The sequence below is a fragment of the Miscanthus floridulus genome, chromosome 14 (assembly GCF_019320115.1).
Source record: "Miscanthus floridulus cultivar M001 chromosome 14, ASM1932011v1, whole genome shotgun sequence".
NCBI lineage: Eukaryota > Viridiplantae > Streptophyta > Magnoliopsida > Poales > Poaceae > Miscanthus > Miscanthus floridulus.
The window spans coordinates 82,510,025-82,535,364 of NC_089593.1; the positions used below are offsets into that span (position 1 = coordinate 82,510,025).

Here is a 25,340-nt window from a genome sequence, read left to right on the forward strand (position 1 = left end):
ACTGCCTGACTGCCCCTCGACTGCTACGAGTCCTCTTCACAACCGCACCAGGCTTTAAAGTCTCAAGCGTGTCATGGTTGTCAAAAGCTCTTCTTCTAAGATGCACTTCTTGTGTCCAGCTTTTCTACGCATTCACTTCACTCTTGGCAACCGCGCAAGGTCTATATGGGAGGAGCGTCCCCCTTCCCTCAAAGATTATGAATTTTGACCAAATATATATAGAGACACTCTACAACAAACACTACAAGAGATGTGAGGGTTTATGACAATTAATCTAAGTCATAATATGTGAAATTTATGTCACATATTAGCATTTGTGATGTTCGTATGACGAAAAAGCTTAAGTCACAAACCATGTGCCTTAAACCATGTTTTGTGTCGTTTATATGTTTATGTCATAAATCTATGACATTGGTTTTGAAGTCATAAAGGTTTATGACTTGTTTCAACGTCATAGGTTCTTAGACCTTGCCACATATCCATTTGCATATTGTACAAATTTTAATTGGGAAAATCTTGTTACAACCGCTCATATGAAGCAAATATAAGCCTATCCCAAACACATTGAGGCCCAAATCAAATGTTAAATCAATCAGTCATAATCCATCCAAATCCATATACAATTGAATTTCATTAATGACCAAATCCAATGTATGCTTAAGTCAAAGTGTGCAAATCTATAACTAGCATAGATGACAGCTCCCTGATCATACACAGATATAAGAAACAGATGCAAACTTCACTGATCTAAATTTTCTCTTGGCAAGTTTTAGGCACAACTAGATTACACATGCAGCAGCTTCTGGTCTTCTCCAAGGAGCGCAGCACCACCCTTGGTTTATCTGCAAGGAAACACAGACATAAGTACACATCATTGACAAATCAACCAGATCCAAGGCTATGACAAAAAACAATTAGAGGTTGGACAAAGGCAAACTGCAATCATGTACAACCAACTGAAGAACCAAATGAAATTATAGAATATACCAACCGTAGTAACTATTATTGTCCATATCAGTACTTCAGCAGACTACGGTAAATGAGTAATCAATAGTGATTTATTTCGCAACGGTTGCATGTACTTTTTTCAACTCGGTGGAGAACATGAGATGCAGTCAATAAACAGGATCTATTTATGTTCAGCCAGATCTGGTTGAAAGATCGTTTTTGCTAAAGATCATACTATCAGGTTAACATGTGCTGCAGCAAAATTCACAGGCTAACAAAATTCACAGCCTTCTCTTTTTACGTTTCCTATTTAATCACTAAAAAGTATGTTGATTCAGCCAAAGGGGAGGTCATCAGATCCATGCAAGAAGATCCACACAAGAAGAAAGGGGAGGCCTCAAGGGAGGGCTGAGGACATGCAATTACCTCGCAGTATGACAAACTAGCCTCCACTTGGGGTTTATAAAATTTCAGATCCAAGCATCTGTCAGGTTTATAAAATTTTAGTGAATTAAACTCATCTGTGCATACAGACTGCATATGCAAAAGAGCATACTGCTACCAACAAAGAAGCTAATTCAATGCAAAACCGAGACAAGCAACATGAGTTCAAAATAAACAGTTAGTATTAATTAAATGATTATGGAATGATGGCCAATATGTAACAAAGGTCTATCTACTGTTCATGTGAGTAGGCAAGTCACAAACTGATGTCGCTGAACAGAGCAATCAATATGCAAAGACAGGTTCTGCTATAAATCTAAATCTGTTGACCTTCTCCTATGAATCTAACAAACAATTCAAAGCTGAAACTGAATTGAGTTAGTTGTGCTGCTACTCGCCACCAATGCTGTGTTGCTTACCTGAGATAGAGATGGGCATGAGCAGCTGCAGCACTGTCATGGACCTGCAGGAAATAAAATAATAGACAGCCTAAGTATTTCAAAATCAACATTCAATTCACCAGATATATGCAACAAAGGTGCTGAAGTTTGCTAATTTTCAGTACTAAAAAAATGAAACAGGAAGGCCTGGAAGCCAAGAGCAGTGTCCGCTCTTAAAGGCAGAGCCTACATGCATGGCGGTGCTCAAAATTGTGAGTTTTTACTGCAACCATGAATAATAATAACAGCAGGGTCAATCTTGTAAACAGCATGCAACATCGCAGAACAAAAGTGGGATGCAGCCAATCATGCTTTTTATTTAGATTTCATCATAACCCACCAATTAGACAACTAAAAATACATGGGGCCGTTCGGCTGCTCACAATTTCAGCCGGAATTCACTGTGCGCGGATGAAAAACACTGTTCACGCTCTCACAAATTCCTCCTAGTGAACAGTAAAGCCTGGAAGCAAAGAGCAGTGTCCATTATTATTGCTAGATTGATAGAAGACATGTGTATTTTCCTGTTATTGTAGAAAGGTGGGTGCTAAATAATTTAACTGGTTTACCCCATGACTCCAGCGGACTAAATATACTTTCCCAGTTTCATATTTAAGGATGCCATACCTTTAGACATGGCGTCCTCAGTAGTATCAATTAGCAGTACATATATTTTCCGAGTTTCATATTTAAGGGGCTAGCAGCGTCGGAGAGCTTGCGGCTGCAGGAAAAGGAGCCTGCAACAATTATCAATTTACTTCTTTAAATAAGAAAGAGTTCAGATTCTGGTCTTCTCCAAGGAGGGTAGTACCACTCTTGGTTTATCTACAATGAAACAGACATAAGTACACATCATTGACAAATCAACCAGAGATGAGATTGACAAAGTGTCGCGGGGTCAAAACCGTGGCAAGCAAGTTGTTTGAGTCGGTGTCAGAGTACGGGGTCTCCAGTGGCTCGGGTGGACTCAGGAACACAAGAATCACGCAAAGGAGACGCAACAGTTTATCCTGGTTCGGGCCAATTCGGTCCCTACGTCCAGCAGTTGTTGATCCTTATACTTAAGAGCACCCAAAATCTGGAGGATTACAACAGAGTGTAAAGGAAGTGAAGTTTCGTAGGAGGGTAGCTCGGTGCTAATCCTAAGGTTGCCTCGCCGCCGGTGGAGTCTCCCCCTCGTCGGAGAGGAAGGAGACAGTGGGATGCGGTGGAGGAGAGGCTCTCAGTGCCCCTCTCCGGATTGCCTTGCCCTCGGAGCAGAGCTAAGGCAGATGGAATGGAATGGAGTGTCTGGTGATCGAACTAGCCTCCTCTCCCCTCTAGGGTGCTGGCGTAGAGTATATTGAGGCCGCTGCCCCCGTCCATCAGCAACTTGGTGAGGCACGCGGTGCCCGTGATCGGGCTGACCACGAGCGGGTAGCGCCCCGAATGGGGGACGTGATCGGGATGGTCTTCTTGGTCGAAGGTTATGGCCGTCTAGGACCACCGGAGCCACGTCGGGTGGCGAGGGTGTGGACGGCGTTCACCTCCTGCTCAGTGATGCGGCACTGTCAGTCGGATTCATACACCTGGGAGCCCCCGAAGATCATGAGGCAGCGCTCGACCTTGAGGAACTTGTTGTCTTCCTCTTGGGCGACGTCCACCGGGTCGCTGGCCTTCGGGGCAGGCTTCTGGGCCTTGCCCTGTTGGCCGAGGGTGCTACAGATGTAGCCCATCATGGTGGCATAGTCCTTGAGAAGATGCTTCGCCTGCCCCCCGTGGAACGGGCAGGGAAACTCGAGCGCCTTCTCAAAGTGTTCCGGGCGTGCAGCGCGCCCGTGGGGCTAAGGTCTGGCGTCACGGTCGGCCGCGATGACCATCTCCTCCCCGCGGTGCTTCCAGTCCTTGTTCCGCCTATTGCGGTGTCGCTAGGACGAGGCGGGATCGTTGGCGCCGTCACCACCACTGAGGTGGACGGTGGCCTTAGCTTTCCCGTGGAAGTTGGCCTGGACGGCCTCCTCACCGGTGGCGTACTGGGTGGTGACATCCAGGAGCTCTCGCGTTGTGCGCGGGGTCTCACGCCGAGCACGTGGACGAGCGCCTCGCAGGTCGTGCCGCAGATGAAGGCATTGATCACGTCAGCGTCAGTGATGTTCAGGAGCTCATTGCATTTCTTGGAGAAGCACTAAATGTACTCCTGGAGGGTCACGTCGGCCCTCTGCTTGTAGTTGCGGAGATCCTAGGAGTTCCCCAGGTGGGTGTAGGTACCCTGGAAGTGGCCAATGAAGACCGCACAGAGATCGCCCTAGTAGCGGATGCTGCCAGGCTCGAGCTGCTCGAGCCAAGCTCTGGTCGAGCTTGACAAAAGCAGAGGAAGGTACTAGACGGCGAAGGCGTTGTCTGACCCCCCGGCCTTCATGGCGAGTCGATAGTCCTCCAGCCAATGGTCCGCATTGGTCTCACCATTGTACTTAGATATGTGTGACGGTGACTAAAAACACCTAGGGTAGGGGACCGCCCAGATCGCTGCTCCAAACGCTAGGGGGCCAAAGTGATCCGGGACAGGACCGCGCCTGAGCATGGTGCTTGGCCTCGATGGTGTCGCGGACATCGCAGTTGTCACCGATCCGGTGCCGCGTGGGGGGACACTGAGGAGAAAGGTCGCACCTTCACTCCTACCAAGGAATGACACCCCAAGTCCGCGGTCGGTCGGAGCTATTGCTGGAGGTGTCGCCGCTGCTCCCCGACGCCTGCGGGGTGTGAGCGTTGAATCGCCCCCTATTGGCAGTGGCCGTCGTCTAGGACGACCGAGAGAGTGCGGCGTGGTGCTGAGAGGCTATACTCTCAGCCTACTACTCGAGGACAATGCGGAGGAGCCATTTCACCTCGTTCAGCCGCTCATTGGTCTTCGGGACTGGTGTGTCAGAGATGTCTCCTAGGCGGCAAGCGGCGGTCGCCATGTTGTACGCCGCGCGAGGGAAGCAGAGGCTGCTAGGAGCCCCCGAACGGGCGTCGTTGTCGTCGCCGAGAGGGTGCGCGGCTGCAACCATGCAAAGTCCTACCTTTGGCGCTCAAGCTATGCCTCGGCGGCCTCCATGTCCACCTATCGAGCACGCAAGCAGTCCGCCTTCTCTTGAAGGTAGTCCGCACGGCTGTGAGGACTCTGGTTCGACGGTGTGAGCCCAGGCGCCTCCTCGGACTGAGCCTCACTGCCGATGTGGTAGCACATGCATGGCAGGGCATTGTAATCGATGTCATTGGAGTCGTACTTCGGTCCATTCCCTGAGAGGACCTCAAGGAAGGCACGGAGCGAGAGGACGTTAGTCCCCCCTGCGTCGTTGAGGATGATGCTCCGCAGCACCTCACGACTGATGAGGTGCTCTAGCTCTAGCTGGTTGGACGCCACCGCGCTCTGTATCCTGAAAGGCTGGTACGGGAGGTAGTACTAGAAGCAATCATGCGGCGAGAGCACCTCACCGGTGGCGATCTGGTGGTGGACGTTGGCCAGCATGTAGAACATCTGGCGGTGGTCAGACACGGTGCAGTTTGGGCCCAGACCGTGCTAGATCTAACGGGCCAAAACCTCGAGATCTGATCCCAAGAGTCCTGGCGAAGGAGGTGGCGCCGAGGGCTCATTGCCCACCGGTGCAGCAACATGGAGTGGACGAAGCTCGCCGTAGCAGTCGGCGATGTAGGCTAGGCTCCCAAAGCTGAGGACCTAGCCCGGAGTGACGGCGCTAGCCGCGACGGAGAACTCGCTAGGGAAGCAGACACCATTGTCTAGGGTGGTGCCGCTTGCACTGGTGACAAGGTGGGTGGCTCCAACCATCGTAGAGCCAAAATCGCACTTCACGCTGCCCCCTATCTGGCGCGCCGACTATCGCGGGATTGAAACCGTGGAAAGCATGTTGTTTGAGTCGGTATCAGAGTACGGGGTCTCTGATGGCTCGGGTGGACTCAGGAACACAAGAATCACACAGAGAAGACGCAACGGTTTATCTTGGTTTGGGCCAATTTGGTCCCTACGTCCAGCAACTGATGATCCTTATACTCAAGAGCACCCAAAATCTGGGGGGTTACAACAGAGTGTAAAGGAAGAGAAGTTTGGTAGGGGATTAGCTCGGTGCTAATCCTAAGGTTGCATTGCCACCGGTGGAGTCTCCCCCTCATCGGAGAGGAAGGAGACGGCGGGATGTGGTGGAGTAGAGGCTCTCGGTGCCCCTATCTGGATTGCCTTGCCCTCAGTACAGAGCGGAGGCAGATGGAATGGAATGGAGTCTTTGGTGATCGAACTCGCCTCCTCTCCCCTCTAGGTCCGACCTTATCCCATATATAATGAGATAGGTTGGGTACAAGGTGGTTTGGGGTTTCTAGTCTATAGGGGGCTGTGATGCCTAAGAGGGGGGGTGAATTAGGCAACTTAAAATTATACTTCTAAACTATGGCCTCTTTTTCTACCCTTAGCAAAACCTATGCAAAAGATAAACTATCTAAATGTGCAACTACGGTTTTGCTAGTGTGTTGCTATCTCTACCACAAAAGGAGTAATGTAAACAATGTAAATACGGAAGCTAAAGAGCAAGGTAGAGATATGCAAACTCCCATCGACGCCTCCGGTATTTTTATCAAGGTATCGAGAAGCGTGTAAGCTTCCCCCTAGTCCTCGTTGGAGCCCCTCGCAAGGGCCAAGCTCCCGGTCAGGTAACTCCATGGATAGCCTCGGGCCTTCCCCATGCGCAAGTGGGTCTCCGACGTGCCTTCCGGCAAGCCTCTCCCGGATGCTCCCCACCGTTTTCACTATCAAACTTCTAGTCGAACCACCACGGGCCTTGTTCCCTTCGGTACACGGTGGCGGCCACACCACAAACGCAGTTGGTGTGATCTCGCAAGACTACAAGCCCTTTCGATGTATAACAATGGTGCGCGTAAGCATCGAGTGGTAAGAGGTATGCAAACCTTACTAAACACTAGGCCTAAACCTAGAGCAAGCGCATAAGCGATGGTCTAATCAACCTAAGCACTTCGTAAAGCACCTACGCTAATCACCTAATGAATCACTAAGCACTATGCATATGGAGATCACTTAAATGGTGTATCAACACCCTGGGTATGTTTCCTCAGCTCCACACACCTCAAATGGCCGGTTGGGGGTCTATTTATAAGCCCCATGGAGAAAGTAACCATTGGGGACGAAATCCCATTTTTCTGCTACTGACCGGTCACGGCTTTCGTCCTGACCGGACACGTCCGGTCATCCTGACCGTTAGATCCGCGATCAACTGATCGGACGCTGCCAACGTCCGGTCACATGCCACCGGACGCGTCCGGTCGTAATTTTGCCACTCTAGAACCTTTCTGTACTCGATCAGACGCTGCAATCCTGTGTCCGGTCGATTTGCCGCCAGTGTCGGGTCAATACTGAATGTGTTGCCGGTGATGATGAATAGTACCATCGGTGCGTTCGGTCGATTTTAGTACTCAGCGTCCGGTCGCTGCTGCTGACGTCTGTTGTTGCCGAGCCTCTTGATCAGAGCGTCCGGTCGCTTTCCGCCTGCGTCTGATCACCTCTGTGAGCTCATTTCTTCACGATCTTGCATCCAGCTTGATTCCTATCTTCGTGCTTGGACTTTGCTTGATATCTTGGGTCTTCTATTGTGCTTCTAGGGTCTTGTTTATGGTGTTAATCATCGGATCATCATGTCACCTTCATCCAAGTCACGTTTTGCACCCTATTGAACTACAAAACAATCACTTGCAAATTCATTAGTCCAATTTGGTTGTGTTGGTCATCAAACACCAAAATCCAAAGTAAATGGGCATAGGGTCCATTTTCCTTATAATCTCTCCCTTTTTGGTGATTGATGACAACACGACCAAAACAAGCAAATAATAAAAATTTGGAATTTACAAACTATCTACTTGCTAGGATGCAATGCAAAGGGCAAGGTAATATGATGCTAAAAGATACTACTTGTAAGACTAAAAGATACCACTTGAAAACTTATCTTGCCCTTGTAAATGTCCCTATGTGGTATTATGGATTTAAGCCTTGCTTTTGGTCCTACAAATTCTCCCCATTACATAGACTAATCCATAATCCACTATACTCCCTTTCTCAGACCATTACCACTTGTAGACCATTGCCACTTGTAAATTATTATGATCTTGCTTTTGGTCCTACAAATTAATGCTTGCTTTTGGTCCTCTAAATTCTCCCCCTTTGGAATCAAACACCGAAAAGGAAGACATTAGTAGCACAAAGGAGGGTCAAACTTTGTGAACCTTTGTATGTGGAGTGGAATAGGTCACAAAATTTGACTCTCACATTACATAGACTAAGCTCCCCCTAAATATATGCATACATATGATGGAGAATGTATTTTATGCATAATTGGTAAATTAATGCTCAAGGAAGTTTAATCTATATAATGCATGGAGAAAGCATATAAATATCAAAGTGAAATCAACATGATGATATCGGTTTAGAAATACCACATGTGGAAACCAATTTGATTTCTACCACTTGCAATAGGTGGTGGATGTTTGAAGTATAATGCTTAACTCCGGGGACTCCATTTTCCTTGCAATGAGACTACTACACACATGATAAGCTTGAAAAGGTGTTAGTCTCAAAGTATCCAACTTGTAGAGTAACCTCCCCCTAAATTTGTGCACACAAGTATGGAATACTTGTAGGAGATATGCACATTGATTTTAGAATAAAAAATACCACTTGAAAGATGACATCACATGAATGTGAGAATCATTTTCGAATGTGATATTCAGGAGAAGTTATTTACAATTTGGACTTTGGCACATATTAGATGAACAATTATAAAACAAGCTATGTGGCGTGCTCCTAACAATCTAAACCATGTAGGTTTGCTCCAAGGATTAAGAGTGAGACCGAGCAATCCTACCATAAGATATACCTAGTGTATGCAAGACAAAGGATTAAGCATGCAAATGCAAACCTAGGCATGAAAAGGAACTAGATGCTAAAAGATACCAATTGTAATACCACTTGTAGGAAATTCCAATTGAAAGAAATGGCATCTAGTTACCTAACATGGGAAGGGGAATTTGGGTCCATAGTATTCACTAACCCACTTGGCAATTTGGCATTGTCCAGCATGATGCACCCCATGAAATGCACCCATACTTTGCCAAGTCTCCAAATTCCCCGGAGTCCATTGGACTTCTCACTTCCCTTTCGGGATCCAAACCTTCTTGGTGCTCTTCATGTTGGAAATGATCTCCTTTGGCACCCAAAAGCGTTTGACCCCATTGTTGGCTTGCTTATTCACCTTGATGGTCACCACCTTATCATTTTTCTTCTTCTTCAAGAGATAAGGTGTGGAGGCCTCTTTGTCCACCTTGTTGGTGTAGGTGTTGGAGAGCTTGCTTGTTTGCTTTTTCTCTTTCTTCTTTGCACCTCCCCCATTCTTCACTTGCACTCATAGGACTTGTGGCCTTCTTTGTGGCATACGTAGCAAACCACGGTTTGTCCTTCATCAAGCTTCTTCACTCCCTTGACGGTGTTATCTTGATGAAGTGGGGCTTGCTTTGTCTTGCCTTTCACTTGAATCAAATCCTTTGTGAGGCGAGCCACTTCTTGCTTGAGTTGCTCATTCTCCATTTCAACCTCTTGTGTGCATGTATCTACAACAACTTTCTCAACACAAACTTGGTTGCACAAGGGTAAGTCTAAACATAATCATTGCAAGAAGTGGAAGCATCATTTTTAGACATGTTAAACATAGAACTTTTCTTTTTAGATGCCTTGGTGGGGGTTGTACCAACGGCTTCAAGATTAGCAACTTTATTAGTTAGCTCATCACAATGTTTGCACATGGTTTCCATTTTAGCAAGCAAACTTTTGTAAGCATTTTGTGAGCTAGCTAACTTTTCTTTTATTTTTTCATTTTTCTTTACAAGTTGCTCATCATTGATTGTGCATGCATTTGTTGTTGCACTAGCCTCAAGTTACTCAATTTTAGTAGATAGTTCAATATTGAGATTAGCAAATGTCTCATATTGTTCAAGCAAGGTTTTATATGTTTCTTGTGAACTATCTAGCTTTTCTTGCAACATTTTTAGCTTCTTTTGTTGACTAGTGCAAACTTTAGCATAATTAAAATTTTTGTTGCACAAGTTCATTAAGAGAAAGCATTTCATCATCACTATCACTCTCACTAGAGGATGAGCTTTCGTTACCTCGTGCCATAAGGCACACACGAGAAGAGCTTGATGATGAGTGCTTGTGGCCTCGCCTCTTGTGATGCTGTTCTTCTTCACTTGAAGAATCATCCCATGACCTTATTGATGTGAGGGCTTTGTCCTTGCACGCCTTCTTCTTTGTCTTGGGTGTGGGCTTGTTTGGACAAACTTCCACAAAGTGCCCCAACTCGCCGCATCCATAGCATCATTTCTTTCTTTGCTCATTTCTATGATTGATAAAAATGAGATCTTGAATTTGGATAGGCACGCCCTTGACATTGAGCCTTTGGATCATCTTCTCTGCCTTGTTGATAAGTTTGATTGATTCTTCATCAAGGTCGAAGGTGGAGGAGGAAGATTGATCATCATCACTTGAATCTTCATCATCATCATCATCATCATCATCATCGCCATCTTCTTCTTCATCTTCACTTGAGGAGCTTGAGCTTGAGCTTGTCTCAACTCGCTTGCCCTTCATCTTCTTTTTCTCACTACATGTGAGAGCTTTGCCTTTGCTTGATGAAGAGGCTTCTTCTTGACCCATCTTGCATGACATTTCAAATGCCACTATCTTGCCAATGACTATGGCTGGGGTCATGGTGCTCAAGTCCTCCATATTGTGAAGGATGGTGATGATGCTTGCATATTTCTTTTGTGGTAGTACAGAGATGATCTTCCTCACAATGTCCGCATCATCTAGCTTTGTTAATCCTATTGAATGGAGCTCATTGATAATTAGATTCAAAAAAGAATACATATCACGAACAAGCTCATCATCATTCATTTCAAAGGAATCATAATTTTTCTTAGCTAGACAATGTTTTTGCTCACGGACATTACTTGTGCCATCATGGAGCTCTTGGAGTTTTATCCAAATTTCATGTGTCGTATTTAAAGTGAACACTTGGTTAAACACATCCATGCTAAAAGATTCAAACAAGCAATTTTGAGCTCTAGCATTGAAATGAATTTCTTTTTCTTCACTCTTTGTGGGTTTATCAGAATTCTTAATGAGTTTCATCCCGTCACGAGTGACTCTTCAAACACTCAAATCTACCGCCTCAAGATGACAAGCCATTCTAGCTTCATAGTAAAGGAAGTTAGTGCCGTCAAAGTGCAGAGACTTAGAGGTATCCATCCCAACCACTCTAAATAGCGTCGGCTCAACGACGGTTAAGCCAAAGGTCCAAATTGAGCCAACCGGCTTTGATACCACTTGTAGGGGACCGTGACGCCTAAGAGGGGGGTGAATTAGGCAACTTAAAATTCTACTTCTAAACTATGGCCTCTTTTTCTACCCTTAGCAAAACCTATACAAAAGATAAATTATCTAAATGTGAAACTACGGTTTTGCTAGTGTGTTGCTATCTCTACCGCAAAAGGAGTAATGTAAACAATGTAAATACGGAAGCTAAAGAGCAAGGTAGAGATATGCAAACTCCCGTCGACGACTTCGGTATTTTTACCGAGGTATTGAGAAGCGCACAAGCTTCCCCCTAGTCCTCGTTGGAGCCCCTCGCAAGGAATCCTTCGCAAGGGCCAAACACCCGATCGGGTAACTCCATGGATAGCCTCGGGCCTTCCCCACGCGCAAGTGGGTCTCGGGCGTGCCTTCCGGCAAGTCTCTTCCGCTTGCTCCCCGCTGTCTTCACTATCAAGCTTCCGGCTTAACCGCCGCGGGCCTTGTTCCCTTTGGTACATGGTGGCGGCCACACCACAAACGCGGTTGATGTGATCTCGCAAGACTACAAGCCCCTTCAATGTACAACAATGGTGCGCGCAAGCACCAAGTGGTAAGAGGTATGCAAACCTTACTAAACACTAGGCCTAAACCTAGAGCAAGCGCATAAGTGGTGGTCTAATCAACCTAAGCACTTCGCAAAGCACCTACGCTAATCACCTAATGAATCACTAAGCACTATGCACATGGAGATCACTAAAATGGTGTATCAACACCCTAGGTATGTTTCCTCAGCTCCACACACCTCAAATGGCCGATTGGGGGTTCTATTTATAAGCCCCATGGAGAAAGTAGCCGTTGGGGACGAAATCCCGCTTTTCTGCTACTGACCGGACGTGGCTTTCGTCCTGACCGAACATGTCCGGTCGTCCCGACCGTTAGAGCCGCGATTAACTGATCGGACGCTGTCAGCATCCGATCACATGCCACCGGACGCGTCCAGTCTCAACTTCGCCGCTCTGGAACCTTTCTGTACTCGATCGGACGCTGCAGTCCTGCGTCCGGTCGATTTGCCGCCAGCGTCCGGTCAATATTGAATGTGTTGCCGGTGATGATGAACAGTACCATCAGTGCGTCCGGTCGATTTTAGTACTCAGCGTCCGGTCGCTGCTGCTGACGCCTGCTGTTGCCAAGCCTCTTGATCAAAGCGTCCGGTCGCTTTCCGCCAGCGTTCGGTCCAGCGTCTGGTCACCTCTGTGAGCTCATTTCTTCGCGATCTTGCGTCTGGCTTGGTTCCTATCTTCGTGCTTGGACTTTGCTTAATATCTTGGGTCTTCTATTGTGTTTCTAGGGTCTTGCTTATGGTGTTAATCATCATATCATCACGTCGCCTTCGTCCAAGTCACGTTTTGCACGCTATTGAACTATAAAACAATCACTTGCAAATTCATTAGTCCAATTTGGTTGTGTTGGTCATCAAACACCAAAATCCAAAGTAAATGGGCCTAGGGTCCATTTTCCTTACATAGTCTATGGTCTACGTGCACCGGAGTACAGGAGGGGCTTGCAGCAGCGGTGCGCTGTGGACCGTCGAGGTGTCTTGGAGCCGATGAAGCCTGGGCGTCGTCCGGCTGCTCTGTTCTAACACTCTGTGTGTCAGGCGGTGTCGGCTTGGACCACCCTCCCCCAGGTGAGACCTTCTGGAGTCTTCTTGGTGGCAAAGGAGGTCTGCTCCAGGGGCTGACGCGCAGGCCCAGAAGCCCCCGAGCCCTCGAGGCCACGAGAAGCTTTGTCTTCTTGTGTCATGCTCCGGACATGACCCTATCAGAGGAGCAGTTGGCAGGGGCACGCCTAGAGAGCGACGCCAGAGAGCCCCCAGATATCGATAGCCTAGGGCTTGTCTTCTTGTGCCTAGGCCTTGGCTGACATCGTTAGCCGGGCTGAAGCCAAGGACCGGGCTTGGTCGTGCCGTAGATTGGGAGCCCAAGGTTCGGGGAAGCCCCCGAGCCCTAGGCGAAAGCTACGGTCGAGTCAGGCTCGGTTGGGTCTCTTTCCCAGAGGGTGCACGCGAGCATGCCCGATGGGCATAGCCCCCGAGCCCCTGGGCGATCCTAAAGGGGTCGGTCGGGGGGTCTTCTTTGTTCGGGACACTACAAGAAAAAATCGCTCTAGGCACACTTTTATAGTATTGCACACTAAAAGTGTCTCTATATAGTCATGTAAAGATGCTTTTTAACATGATTTTATGAACGTGTCAACATAACACAATATTAGACACGTTTTTAGTGTTAAGAGGCATCTAAAGACACTTTTTATGATGGTATTGTAAGCATCTCAAAGTGACACGGTGGTAGACACGCTTTTAATCGTCACTAGCTTCTAGACACGTTACAAAGCATATCATAGAACGCTCCATAGACAATTAAAGATGTTATTTGATACAATACTAAAGTCGTCTCAAAATAACACGAAGTTAGACACGCTTTAAACCGTTAGTATAATTTATACACGTTGCAAAGCGTATCAATAATCGTACATAGTCATGTAAACATGCTTCTTGATACGATATTGAAAACATCTCAAAGTGAAACAAAATTAAATGTGCCTTCATCCATCAGTAGCATGTAGTGACATTGTAAAAAAAATTATTAACATCCATTACATATCTAAGTCCTCTCGTACATATTTTTGCTACAAATTTGTAGTTACTAAACATTTGTACCGATTAATATGGCCATAAAAATTTAAGTTTAAAATTTGAAAATATTTTTCTTAACATTCTACCTCAAGTGTTTTTCGGACCTGCTAGTACTCTTGGCCACTATAGTATATAATAATGTAATATTATGAAAAAGAACACAAAAAATACTATAGAATATTTATAACATAAAAAGAATACAAAATAGTGCTAGTGTTGGAACCTCGAATATGTGGTATTTTAGATGGCAGCACTACCACTAGTCTAATTGGAGAGCTCATATATTAATCTCCGAGGACTTTGTGTTGGACGCGGGCACGTGGATACAATCTTCGTATCGTAACCGCGTAGGATGCGAACACATGAGCTCCGAGTGAAGTTTTACTTGTGTTCGGACGCAAACTCATGAGCAAAGTTGATGATAACGTTAGAGTCTTTTTAGGAGTACATATATATAATAGAGAAGGGAAGAGAGAGATATAAATCTTTTGAATGAATGAAGCAATTGATAGTTAAAATTAGTGTAAAGTACATTCTCCAACCTTCAAGTTGTACATCGGATTACTTATCTCACTTCTCCATAGATGATATCCTATTATTAGTAGTGTATCTTTTTTTCTTCGCCATAGACAGATTATCAATCGATACTTTTAAAGTAGATAGGGGGACGGGGGTGGATCTCGTGCATTTGAAGGAAAAGACGGTGTATTTTGAGTAATTATTTAAAACTTTCATTAATAATATATATATATATATATATATAGAGAGAGAGAGAGTATATTGAGTAGCCAGCTACAAAATAAGTTATTCTGTAGTTACCTACATTTACGATAATTTTATATACTAATTTACGATAATGTTAATACATATTTACCATAGTTGGGTTACTATAACACATGGAGATATTTACCATAATGTTACAGTAAACCACTTAGCAAGGAGTTACTAGACTCTCGTAAATTAACATAGTAATTATCGTAACTCAAAGTGGCTACAGAATAAGTTATTTTGTAGCCAGCTATAGGGTAGTAATTATATATATATATATATATATATATATATATATATATATATATATATATATATATATATATATATATATATATATATATATATATATATTGCGTGCAGCGTAGCCTGGTGGAGATCGTGGACTCGGAAGATCCTAGTCGGAGACTAGAGGCCGCGTATATAACAGATAACGCAGCGAAAACTATTGACGACCCAACGCAACCAGAGAGCCCCTCATCCAATCGGCCTCTCTCCTAAACGCCGCATTCGCCGGCCGCATCTGCTCCCCTCAGGTCCGTCCTGAGTTCGTGTCTGGCATCTGCTCACCTCAGCTCCCCTCTGCCGGAGCCTGGAGGCGCCTCTCGGCTGCTTGGCCTCGTGGCCTCCTTCCCTCGGCCTCTCAGCGGCACTACGGCAGGTAGCAGCAGCCATCAGATCCACCGGCCACCGCAGGGCGCCATGAACCGGTGAGGCGGCGACCATCGTGGCCCGATCGGCTGCCCCGCCCCCTGTGGTATCTGCAGTTCTGCTGTTTAGCAGAGTTTAGACTACAGCTCGTTGCCCCGTCCTGCTCCTTGCCGCTGCTCTGCTCTACAAGTCGTCTGGACAGGCTAACAGGTGAGATCCGGGGCAGTAATCTGTTTGTTCTGTGTTGGATTTCGGATATGCAACGGATGTCAATATCTAGTGAGTCATTGTCATTGTATATTATTCTGGTCTATAGTCCACTGGTGAAGTTGATCAATTCTGCAGCTTCTATAATCCTAGAACTGCAGAAAACTAGAGATGGCTAGGTGGCACTATATGTTGTTAGCAATTTAGTATATGAGTTCCATTCAGGATTCAATGATACGAGGATAAAATATTTTTATTATGCCAATTGACTGCTAGCATTGGGCTGCAAGGAGGATTTTAATTAATATGTTCATATGCAGATAACTGATGTTTTGGGCTGATCTTATTTATTTATTTATAGAAATGAGTTTGCATATATATTGCAACTATAGTTCTCAGTGTGTTGGTTGAATTTAGAAGGGGGCTTCAAGGTGAACTAAAACCAGGAGGCTGAATTTAGATATAGATATATGATTTTTTCCTATCCAAGATTGATCCGTTGAAGAAGAAATGAAAATGGAGCAGATCCAATTGTGGTGTCACCTAATTATTATAGTCATATTCTTGATTTAAAAACAAATGTAAATTTCAAGCCAAGCTTACAGCTCAAATTAAGATTCTATCCAGTACCATGCCTGCATAGAATAGGTTTATGGTTTATTATGTACCTAAAAGATTGTTGATCTGATTTTGTTGGTGCAAATCTAGTACTATTATTCGTGCTCAGATATCTATATGTATTGCAAAAGAAAAACACTGATTGATTCCATTTCATTTTTATTCTTGTCAAAGGGTGATGGATCGAAGTTGGATGAGTAAGCCAAGACAGGATACTGCATATCAAGATGGTGTTGAGCAATTTTTGAATTTTGCTTACCGCGACATTCCACGTGATAGCGAGATACTTTGTCCTTGCAAAAAATGCAAAAACAGATTAAACCAGAGTCATGATGAAGTCAGGACACATTTGAGATGTGATGGTATTATTCAAGGTTATACGACCAGGGTTCATCATGGAGAAATGTATGACAGTCCACCATTAGCATTTGTTGACGTTCCAAATAACACTACAAATTTGCCTACTTCGGGTGTCCCAAGGGCTGCTGCAGTACAAGATGGCATGCAACAACTACTTCAAGCTGCCTTTTGCAGGGCTGAAATGTTCGAGTCAGTACCAAGTATGTCTGAAGGTGAAGTAGATGATGTTGAATCAGGATTTGCAGATATGGAACATTCTGTAGCTGAGGATGAGCATCCTGCAGATGACAATGCTAAGGAGAGTGAACAGAATCTGTATGAAAGATACTTGAAGGATGCACACACAAGCTTATATCCTGGGTGTAAATTTTCTAAGTTGTCATTTTTGGTCAACTTATATCACTTAAAGTGCTTAAATGGCTGGACACAAGAATCATTTACAACACTTCTGGGTGTGCTAGCTGATTCATATCCTCCTGAGGCAGACCTACCTAAGACATATTATCAAGTGAAGAGAATCATCCGTGCTTTAGGCCTTGACTGTGAAAATACATGCTTGCCCCAAAGATTGCATGCTTTTCCGAGGAGATGCAGCTAAGAAAGATTTTTGTGATGTGTGTGAGAGCTCTCGTTGGAAAGATGCTAAGAAGATTAGTTCTGCAGCTAAACCTAAGAAGAAAAAGAAATCAGCAAAAGTGTTGCGTTATTTTCCATTGATACCAAGGATCCAAAGGTTATTTTCAACTACCAAAACTTCAGAAGACATGCGATGGCATGATGTTGGACGTACGAAAGATGGAAAACTGCGACATCCAGCAGATGGTGAAGCTTGGGAAGATTTTAATCGTAGAAATCCTGATTTTGCAGCCGATGCTTGTAATGTACGCCTTGATCTTGCAAGTGACGGATTTAACCATTTTCGGAATATGAGTTCAAAGCATAGTACATGGCCTGTAATGCTGGTTCCTTACAACTTGCCACCTTGGATCTGCATGAAGCAAACATCTTTACTGTTGTCGATGATCAGTCCAGGACCAGATTCTCCAGGGAATGATGTTGATATATACTTTCAGCCCTTGATCGATGAGCTCTTAGAATTATGGAAAGGAGTGAAAACATGTGATGCCTCTTCTCGAAAGAAATTTCCTCTCCGAGCTGCACTATTGTGGACTATAAATGATTTTCCTGCATTAGCTTACCTGTATGACTAGAGCACAGGTGGTAAATATGCATGCCCATCATGTGGTGCGGCAACAAAATCATTTCACCTGAAGAATGGTAAAAACATGTGCTATATGGGACATCGTAGATGGCTCCCACAGAACCACATATATCGAAGGCAAAAGAACCAGTTTGATGGCACGACAGAGGTTGGACTTGCACCTGAAACAATGAGTGGTACTTCTGTTTTGAGAATGTTAGAAGGCAGAGTTTTTGCTTTAGGGAAAAAGGACCGCACAACAAAGAATAAAAAGGACAATAACAAAGGAAAAAAGAAAGGAAAGCAAGATGAAAGCCATCAGAAATCCAAGCGTAAAAGAGGAGGACAAAAGAAACAGAAAGATGGAAACAATGGCAAGAATAAGGAGAAGAAGCCAGAAGATTGGTTGAAAAAGCGGTCAATATTCTTTGAGCTACCATACTGGGAAAAGAACAAACTAAGGCACAATCTAGATGTGATGCACTTAGAGAAAAATCTATGTGAAAACTTAATTGGAACTTTATTGGATATTCCTTCCAAATCAAAGGATGGTCTTAAGGCACGAGTAGACTTAGTGGAACTTGGAATTCGACACAATCTTCATCCTGTGGTAGATAAAGGAAAGCAAACTGTGCCTGATGCACCTTTTACCATGTCTAGAGAAAAAAGGAGGTTCTCTGTTCAGTAATCCAAAACCTGAGAACACCTGATGGCTATGCATCAAACATTTCTAGGTCTGTTAACATGAAAGATTGTACATTGAGTGGACTAAAAAGTCACGACTATCATGTTTTACTACATGACATCCTTCCAGCGGCACTCGGATCCTGTTACCCCAGCAAAGATGTCATGGAAATAGTTATTGGAATATCTAATTTCTTTAAGAAGTTATGCTCCAAGGTGATAGATGCTGATGAGCTACAAAACCTTCAAGAGAGTATTGTGGTAACACTATGTAATATGGAGAGAATTTTCCTGTCATCATTTTTTACGGTGACAGTGCACTTCATGGTGCACTTGGTAGAAGAAGTTAAACTTGGTGGCCCTGTTCACTACCAGTGGATGTACCCCATGGAGAGGTATGTAATTACATATTGCAGTGTTATTGTCAATAATTCATTCGACTAATATGTGTTCATGATTTCATTTAGATTTTTTGTTCGGCTTAAAGCGCTTGTGAAGAATAGAGCTCACCCAGAAGGTTCGATTGCTGAAGGATATTGCATGGAGGAGTGCATGACCTTCTGTTCTAGATTTCTTGATGGAAGTACTCGTTTTACCAGAGCAGCTAGAAACCCTGAACCTTCAGACAATATGAAAGACGTGTACTTGTTTGAGAGTGCTGGAGAACCAATTGGAAAGGCTACTACTGTAAGCCAATTTGATAGCCAACTTCTTGTCCAGGCACATCGATACGTGTTGCGACACTGCGATGATCTTGAAGCGCAAGTGTGTAATATAGTCCCCCTCTGCCTCGATTTTTAAGTTTTAGTAAGTTGAATCCATGACACTGTATAACGAATAACGTGACTACATTAGTACACACATAATATAAATGTATCTATGAGAACGTCTCTACATTTCTTAGCACATAACGAAGCGTTGCTATATAACGTAACTACATAAATAGACACGTTATATAAAAGTATCTATAAAAGTGTATCAATATGTGTATCCATGCAATTAACGTCTCTACAAAACGTCTCTTTATCACCTTGACACGCTTAAGGAACTCATCTCTACAAGTCATGACACGGTCCATGCGAAGACGCTTCTAACACGCTTTATAAAAACGTGTCTACAATCTTGTAGAGACGAAATAAAACGTGTCTAACATATAAATAAAGCGTCACTACAGGGGGGGGGGGGGGTATTTCTAGTAGTGGGAACCATTGGACCCAAGGCTTAACATATATGTATGTTAGGATCTCATCACAAAGTAGATGGATCATTTGAAAAAACCTATCTAATCAATATATACACATACAACAGATTGTTGTAGGTAAGCTGGCAGGGATGAGAAAAAAGGCCCCGAGTGTACAAATGGATGGCAGCATGTCAGTTAGAAAGAGGGATATGGCTCATTCAAAGCTGCTATGCTACACCTACAATTTCAAGCCATCATAATGTACTCTTTTTAAAGTAGTAGGACAGTGCTGTTGTGCTACACCTACAATTTCAAGCATACCATAAAGCCTAAAATAAACTCCATAAGCCATTGAAATTTTGCTTGAAATTTTCTCAAGCTGACAAACTTACTGCAACAGGAACCTCTGAATAAGTAATCTTAACAGTGTCTGCTCCAATTTATTATTGCAAATTAGCATAACCAAAAAACTCAAAAGGCCAAAAATTTAGAGCAGCACATGATGCAGTATATCTGTTTCCTCTAGGCTATTCTTGCCCAGAGCTCTTGTTATATATCTAACCTTTCAAATTTTATTTCTCTATTATCTTTTTTCTCCAAGCAAATTGAGCAGCTAGCAGCCAACACAGCTACCTGAGCATCTGACATGTTATCAGTTATCACAGGGCAGTACAACAAATATATCATGGATCACCAAGAGATAAACATGCTTTAAAAAAGTGGATCACCATGTCAAAAAATCTGTACTAGTCAGTACTGAATATAGGATAGTAATGTTGATATTTGATCGAAAAATCTGTACTAGTCACTACTCAAAATAGGATAGTACATATTTGTCAAATGCCACACATGCAACAAAGAGAGCAAGTTGACATGTTCATTACAAGGATGGATCACTAACATGAATGCACAGGACAACATTAGTGCATGTAGGCTTTCGAGCCGATGCCTTGTGTAGTGATGCTTGGGATGAGTGATTCTCCTTTCCTTGAGAGTGAGGAGTTGGAGTTGAGATATGAGGGTGAACTTCGGCTGGAGTGACTGACGTGACATGCCAGGGGAGTACTTGTGGCTCCCTGAAGGTACCTGTGGCGGGTACAACTTGTGGATACGGAGGAGGTGTGGTGATTGTGCCGTCGAGGGCACGGGTCTTCTGCGACCCATTGGAGGAGATGGTTGCTCTAGCCATATAGGGACTGATATGTTGGTGTGATCATGCTTCACAGGACTTTTACGTGTACACCACATGCTCCATGGGAGGGGTCCCAGGCTTGTGACTTTGCTTAGGATGGCACCATTACCGTAGGAGTTAGCGGATAGTGTTAGGGAGGGTGAGCGCAGGGCTCACACCATCCCAAGACTCGGCCACCACTGGCCCGGTTGGTTTGGATTCACAGCTTCAGGTACCCGGTGGCGACCCGGTGTTTTTCCCAGGCCTGAGAGAGGCAGGATGGTGCCATTACGACGGGTCCGAGTTTGGGTGTTGTGACCCCTAGTCGGATCGCTACCGCGCTAGGGTCACTTTGTGTGGGATTTCCAAGTTGTACACACTCTGTAGAGTTTATAATCTATACGTATAGCCACATCCTCTAATATGGACAGTATCATGTGTTCTGTTACCCCAATTAGTGTGAGATATTGTTTTCTTCTCTCTCCCTGGTTGATCTAAGGTCCGGCTTGAGGCCGTTGAGGCAAGGACGAGAGGGAGTTGTCCTTGTCACCTAGAGAGCGAGGTGGAGGTGTGACTGTGGAAGAAGAGGGATGATGGGTGAGATGACTTGAGGTGATGTGCGAGAGTGGGAACCTGACTCCTCAGGTGGACTCAGGCTGTGAGAATGAGAGTGGGAACCTGATTCATTGGTGGACTCATGACTTAGAGAGGTTTTGGTGGATATTACTATTATTATTATTTATTGTATATTAGGATGCAACCCACAGTCCAAAATAATAGGATCACTAGATCCCTTAGAAATAGGCCACTTAAAGCTCATAGGTGTTGACTGTTGACGGTAGATAACATTCATCATAAACCGTCAATATAACTTGTATAAATGGCTAAATTGGATCACCAATGTAGACTTAGGGGTTTAAACTGACAAATTTCAAGAGTTTTGGTGAATCTGTGTTTTCAGTAGGATTTAATCAGAAAACCGTCAAGGAGGACCTATTCGTCAAAAGAAATCACGAAATTCCACCGCGTAATCGATGTGGGAAGACTCTAGAAGACTCCAGAAGGCGAATCACCGAAGCGGGACATGTGGCTCTGACACGTGAGGCCGCTTGGCCCCACCTAGAGGCCGCCCGACCCCTATGGGCCCCACCTGTCAGCCTCGTTGTTATATCAGTTCTCCACTGCCTTAAGGATTGCATCTCTGCCATTCTTTAAGTCGGTTTGATCCAAGGGCTCACGTTGGATGCTCTAGGCTATATATACCAGCATGCACCCCCTCCAGGGTAGATGCCTCATTGGATCCTGAGAGCTGAGAAGCCAGAAACTCTAATTCATATGTCCACTAGGATCAAGGCTAGCAATCAAGAGAATATTAGTCCTCAATAGGATCTAGTCTTGTATTAGAGATAGTGAGATAGAGTGAGAGGGAAGAGTTAGGAGGAGTCCCGGTCTGTCGATGCTCTCTCTACGGCTTGTACTCTGGCGGAATCAAGTTCTTCTTAAGCTTGCTTCTGAGATTTCTCTGGTAATCGACTTCTAATTCAAGTAAGCATCTTGTTCATATTGTTCTTCAGGTTTGCGACTCTCTTTTGAGTACTTTAATCCTTGTAGCTCCTGGGTTAAAGTAGTATTCGTAGTATAAGCGTGGTGCTTAGACTCGATTACTCGTGGATGTACCCTATTTTTCGGATCGGTGGTAGCTCATGAGGGTGACTTTTATAGCCTTGTTGAATCCTTTGTAGTCCATCTCCTGTTAGTAGGCCTAGCAGGACATTGTTACTATAGGAAACATACTTTGCCTGTATTTTCTCTAGTAATATCCCTAGAATTGAACAATATAAGACAAAGCTTAACAAAGTTAGAACTAGAAGACCTTAATAGTCTCCTCTACGCTCCTATTATCTAACCTTGATTGTGAAGTTGGGATAAGTTAGATTTGGTTATTCTCACACACATTTCCTTGAGTTCGATATAAAACTAGGTTACTCCCGGTAAAGTGCTACATCGGTATAATATCCGTGCGCTTGTGGATTATTCTCTGTGCATTAATTTATACCAACACTGACCATGCCCTACACGCATCTGGCGGCGTGCAGAATGATGGACTTGCACGATTGTTGGGAATGGTATAAGGTCACGACTGCGCTCAAGGATGCCTCCGGATGTGGACTTCACCAAGCTTCGTTGTTACTCTCTGATAGATCAATGTTGTTTTCCTTGTTTGTGGATCGATCCCCATAGATTCGATCTCGTAGTTTGTAGTATGTTAGTATCCAAGTGTACTTTGAATTTGTAATAAATGATTTATAACGCTTTGTATGGAAATGAAATCAGCTGAAATAGAGATTGCACGTTATAGCTTTTATTCCTAGGACTATCACATCTGTGCAGGAATTATTAGAAATCTCGGTTTGTTTCAGTGTGAACCCATTGATTTCCTGTCTAGTCTTGCTATGGTCTACTTGTTCTGCAGTCTCACACAAATGAAGCTATAGGAAACATCTGAGATGAACAAGCGAAACCGTGCAAAAGTGAAGTACCACTAGTCTACATGATCTTGCTCCTATGTTGTCCAGATGCAAATATTTGTAAGTGATGGTTGTGTTTTATTGTTACTCTTGCCTTTATATAAATATAAATAGAAACTCATGTGCAATGTGAACAGAGGGAGAACAAGTGGAAGGCCCTAGAACACGATTAAGGACTTGATGAACAACATGATGATCCAGGACTTGAACAACATGGATGACCTGATGAAGATGTTAATGCTATGGAAGTCTTCAAGGACTTCCATACCAGTATGAAAAAGTGCCTGAGCGATGCTGTAAGAGCAGCAGTTGTAAGTATCTTCATTTGCTTTCCTTGAAATCTACTGAAGCCATTGCCATAAAAGAAAGAAACACAACAGGAGCTAATGTGGCAACATCATTTAATTTTGTAGTCGTAATTTTACACCAATCAATATGGTGCATGTGCATTGTGCTTATGTAATCTCTATCGGCAGTAGGCTGCAAAAGACCTATGCATTGTACTTATGTAATCTCTATCAACAGTAGTAAAAGGTCCTTGTGTGATTTTGGTAATTGAGTGACAACCTAGGTGGACTAATTGTGTTCATGTGAGATACGCGGGTGATTAGTCCATAGGTACATGTGTGTGAGCAACATATGCCATGAAGGTGAAAATGGCTTGGAGAAGTTGCAAAGCTCACACATGTGATGATGAAGGAGCTCATTGCAAATGAGACATGACATTGAGTCATGTGATCAAGGTGGAGAAGATCAAGACATGACTTGGCTTGATGGACCGGTTGCAAGCGTGAAGGGCAAGTTGGAGGCTTTGGAGCGATGGACCGTGTGGCAATGAAGCTTAAGCAAGACTTGGCGCTGATGGACGAAGGCAACGGTGAAAAGCAAGTGAAGTCAAGATCGATGAACCAATATGATCACGTGATGATATGAAGTGGATCATATCATTTGGTGATTGGGTGGTGCATGTGTTGCATCGACATTAGAGGAGATGGAATGGAATGCGCAAGGCAAAGGTATAACCTAGGGCATTTCATTTCACCGGTCATAGGTGTGTAGAGAAGTTTATGACCGGGTTTAGGATAGATGGTCGTACTATCAAGAGGGGTAAACGTGTTTGCATATCGTTCATCTAGTGTCACTCGAGTGATCTAACTTTGCATCGTCGCTAGGATTGAGTGGCGTGGCAAGTTGAGTGGCTAATCCTTTGGAAAATGATTGTGAAAATGCTAACACATATACACATGGTGGTGTACACTTGGTGGTGTTGGCACATTTATAAAGGAGATGAAGTTGGAGTTGATGTGGATGAACTCGGCAATGGAACAGAGGCGAGAAGGGTTCGAACCTCCACCGACGCCCTATACAGAAAAGACAGGGTCTCACAGTGTGGACCGGACGCTGGGGTCCTGTGTCCGATCAGTGGCAGCAGAGTGTGCGCGGGCATCGGTCTTCGACCGGACGCTGGCACTAAAAGTGACCCGACGCTGGCACAGTGCGTCCGGTCAGGATGACATATGGTGACATAGGCGATGCAGGGAAGTTGGAGAAGGACCGAACGCTGATGCTGCGTCCGATCGTGACCGACCGGACGCGTCTGGTCATGACTGGAACCTTACTAGAAACGACCGGACGCTGGGGTCCTGTGTCCGGTCACTTTGAGCAGTTGCGTCCGGTCATCACTTGATCGTTGAGATTGAGCGACTGTGTTTGAATGGTGGCGACATGTGGCGAGCATCCGTTGACCAGACGCTAAGGTCCTACGTCCGGTCGATTCGACCGGCGCGTCTGGTCATCCCGAGTTTTGCCTAGTGAAGGGGTAACGGCTAGTTTAGCCCGTGGGGCTATAAATAGAAGGTGGTCTCAGCCATGGCTGGTGCTGAGCACCTCGGGGGACTTTGTGTCCATGCTTGAGGGTGCTTGGGAGCCCTCCATCTCACATATGCTTGATAGTGATCATCCGATTGTGTGAGAGAGCGATTCTAGTGCGATTGCATCGTGAGGTTGCATCAAGTGGCACTAGGTGATCGAGTTGGAAGCCAGTGGTGGTTGTTACTCTT

The 25,340-nt window shown here is 44.6% G+C and overlaps 1 pseudogene; it reads left to right on the plus strand.

The window, feature by feature from the left end:
* Window positions 1–15,149: 15,149 nt before the first annotated feature.
* On the plus strand, window positions 15,150–19,238 carry LOC136505439 (uncharacterized; annotated as a pseudogene).
* Window positions 19,239–25,340: the final 6,102 nt, after the last annotated feature.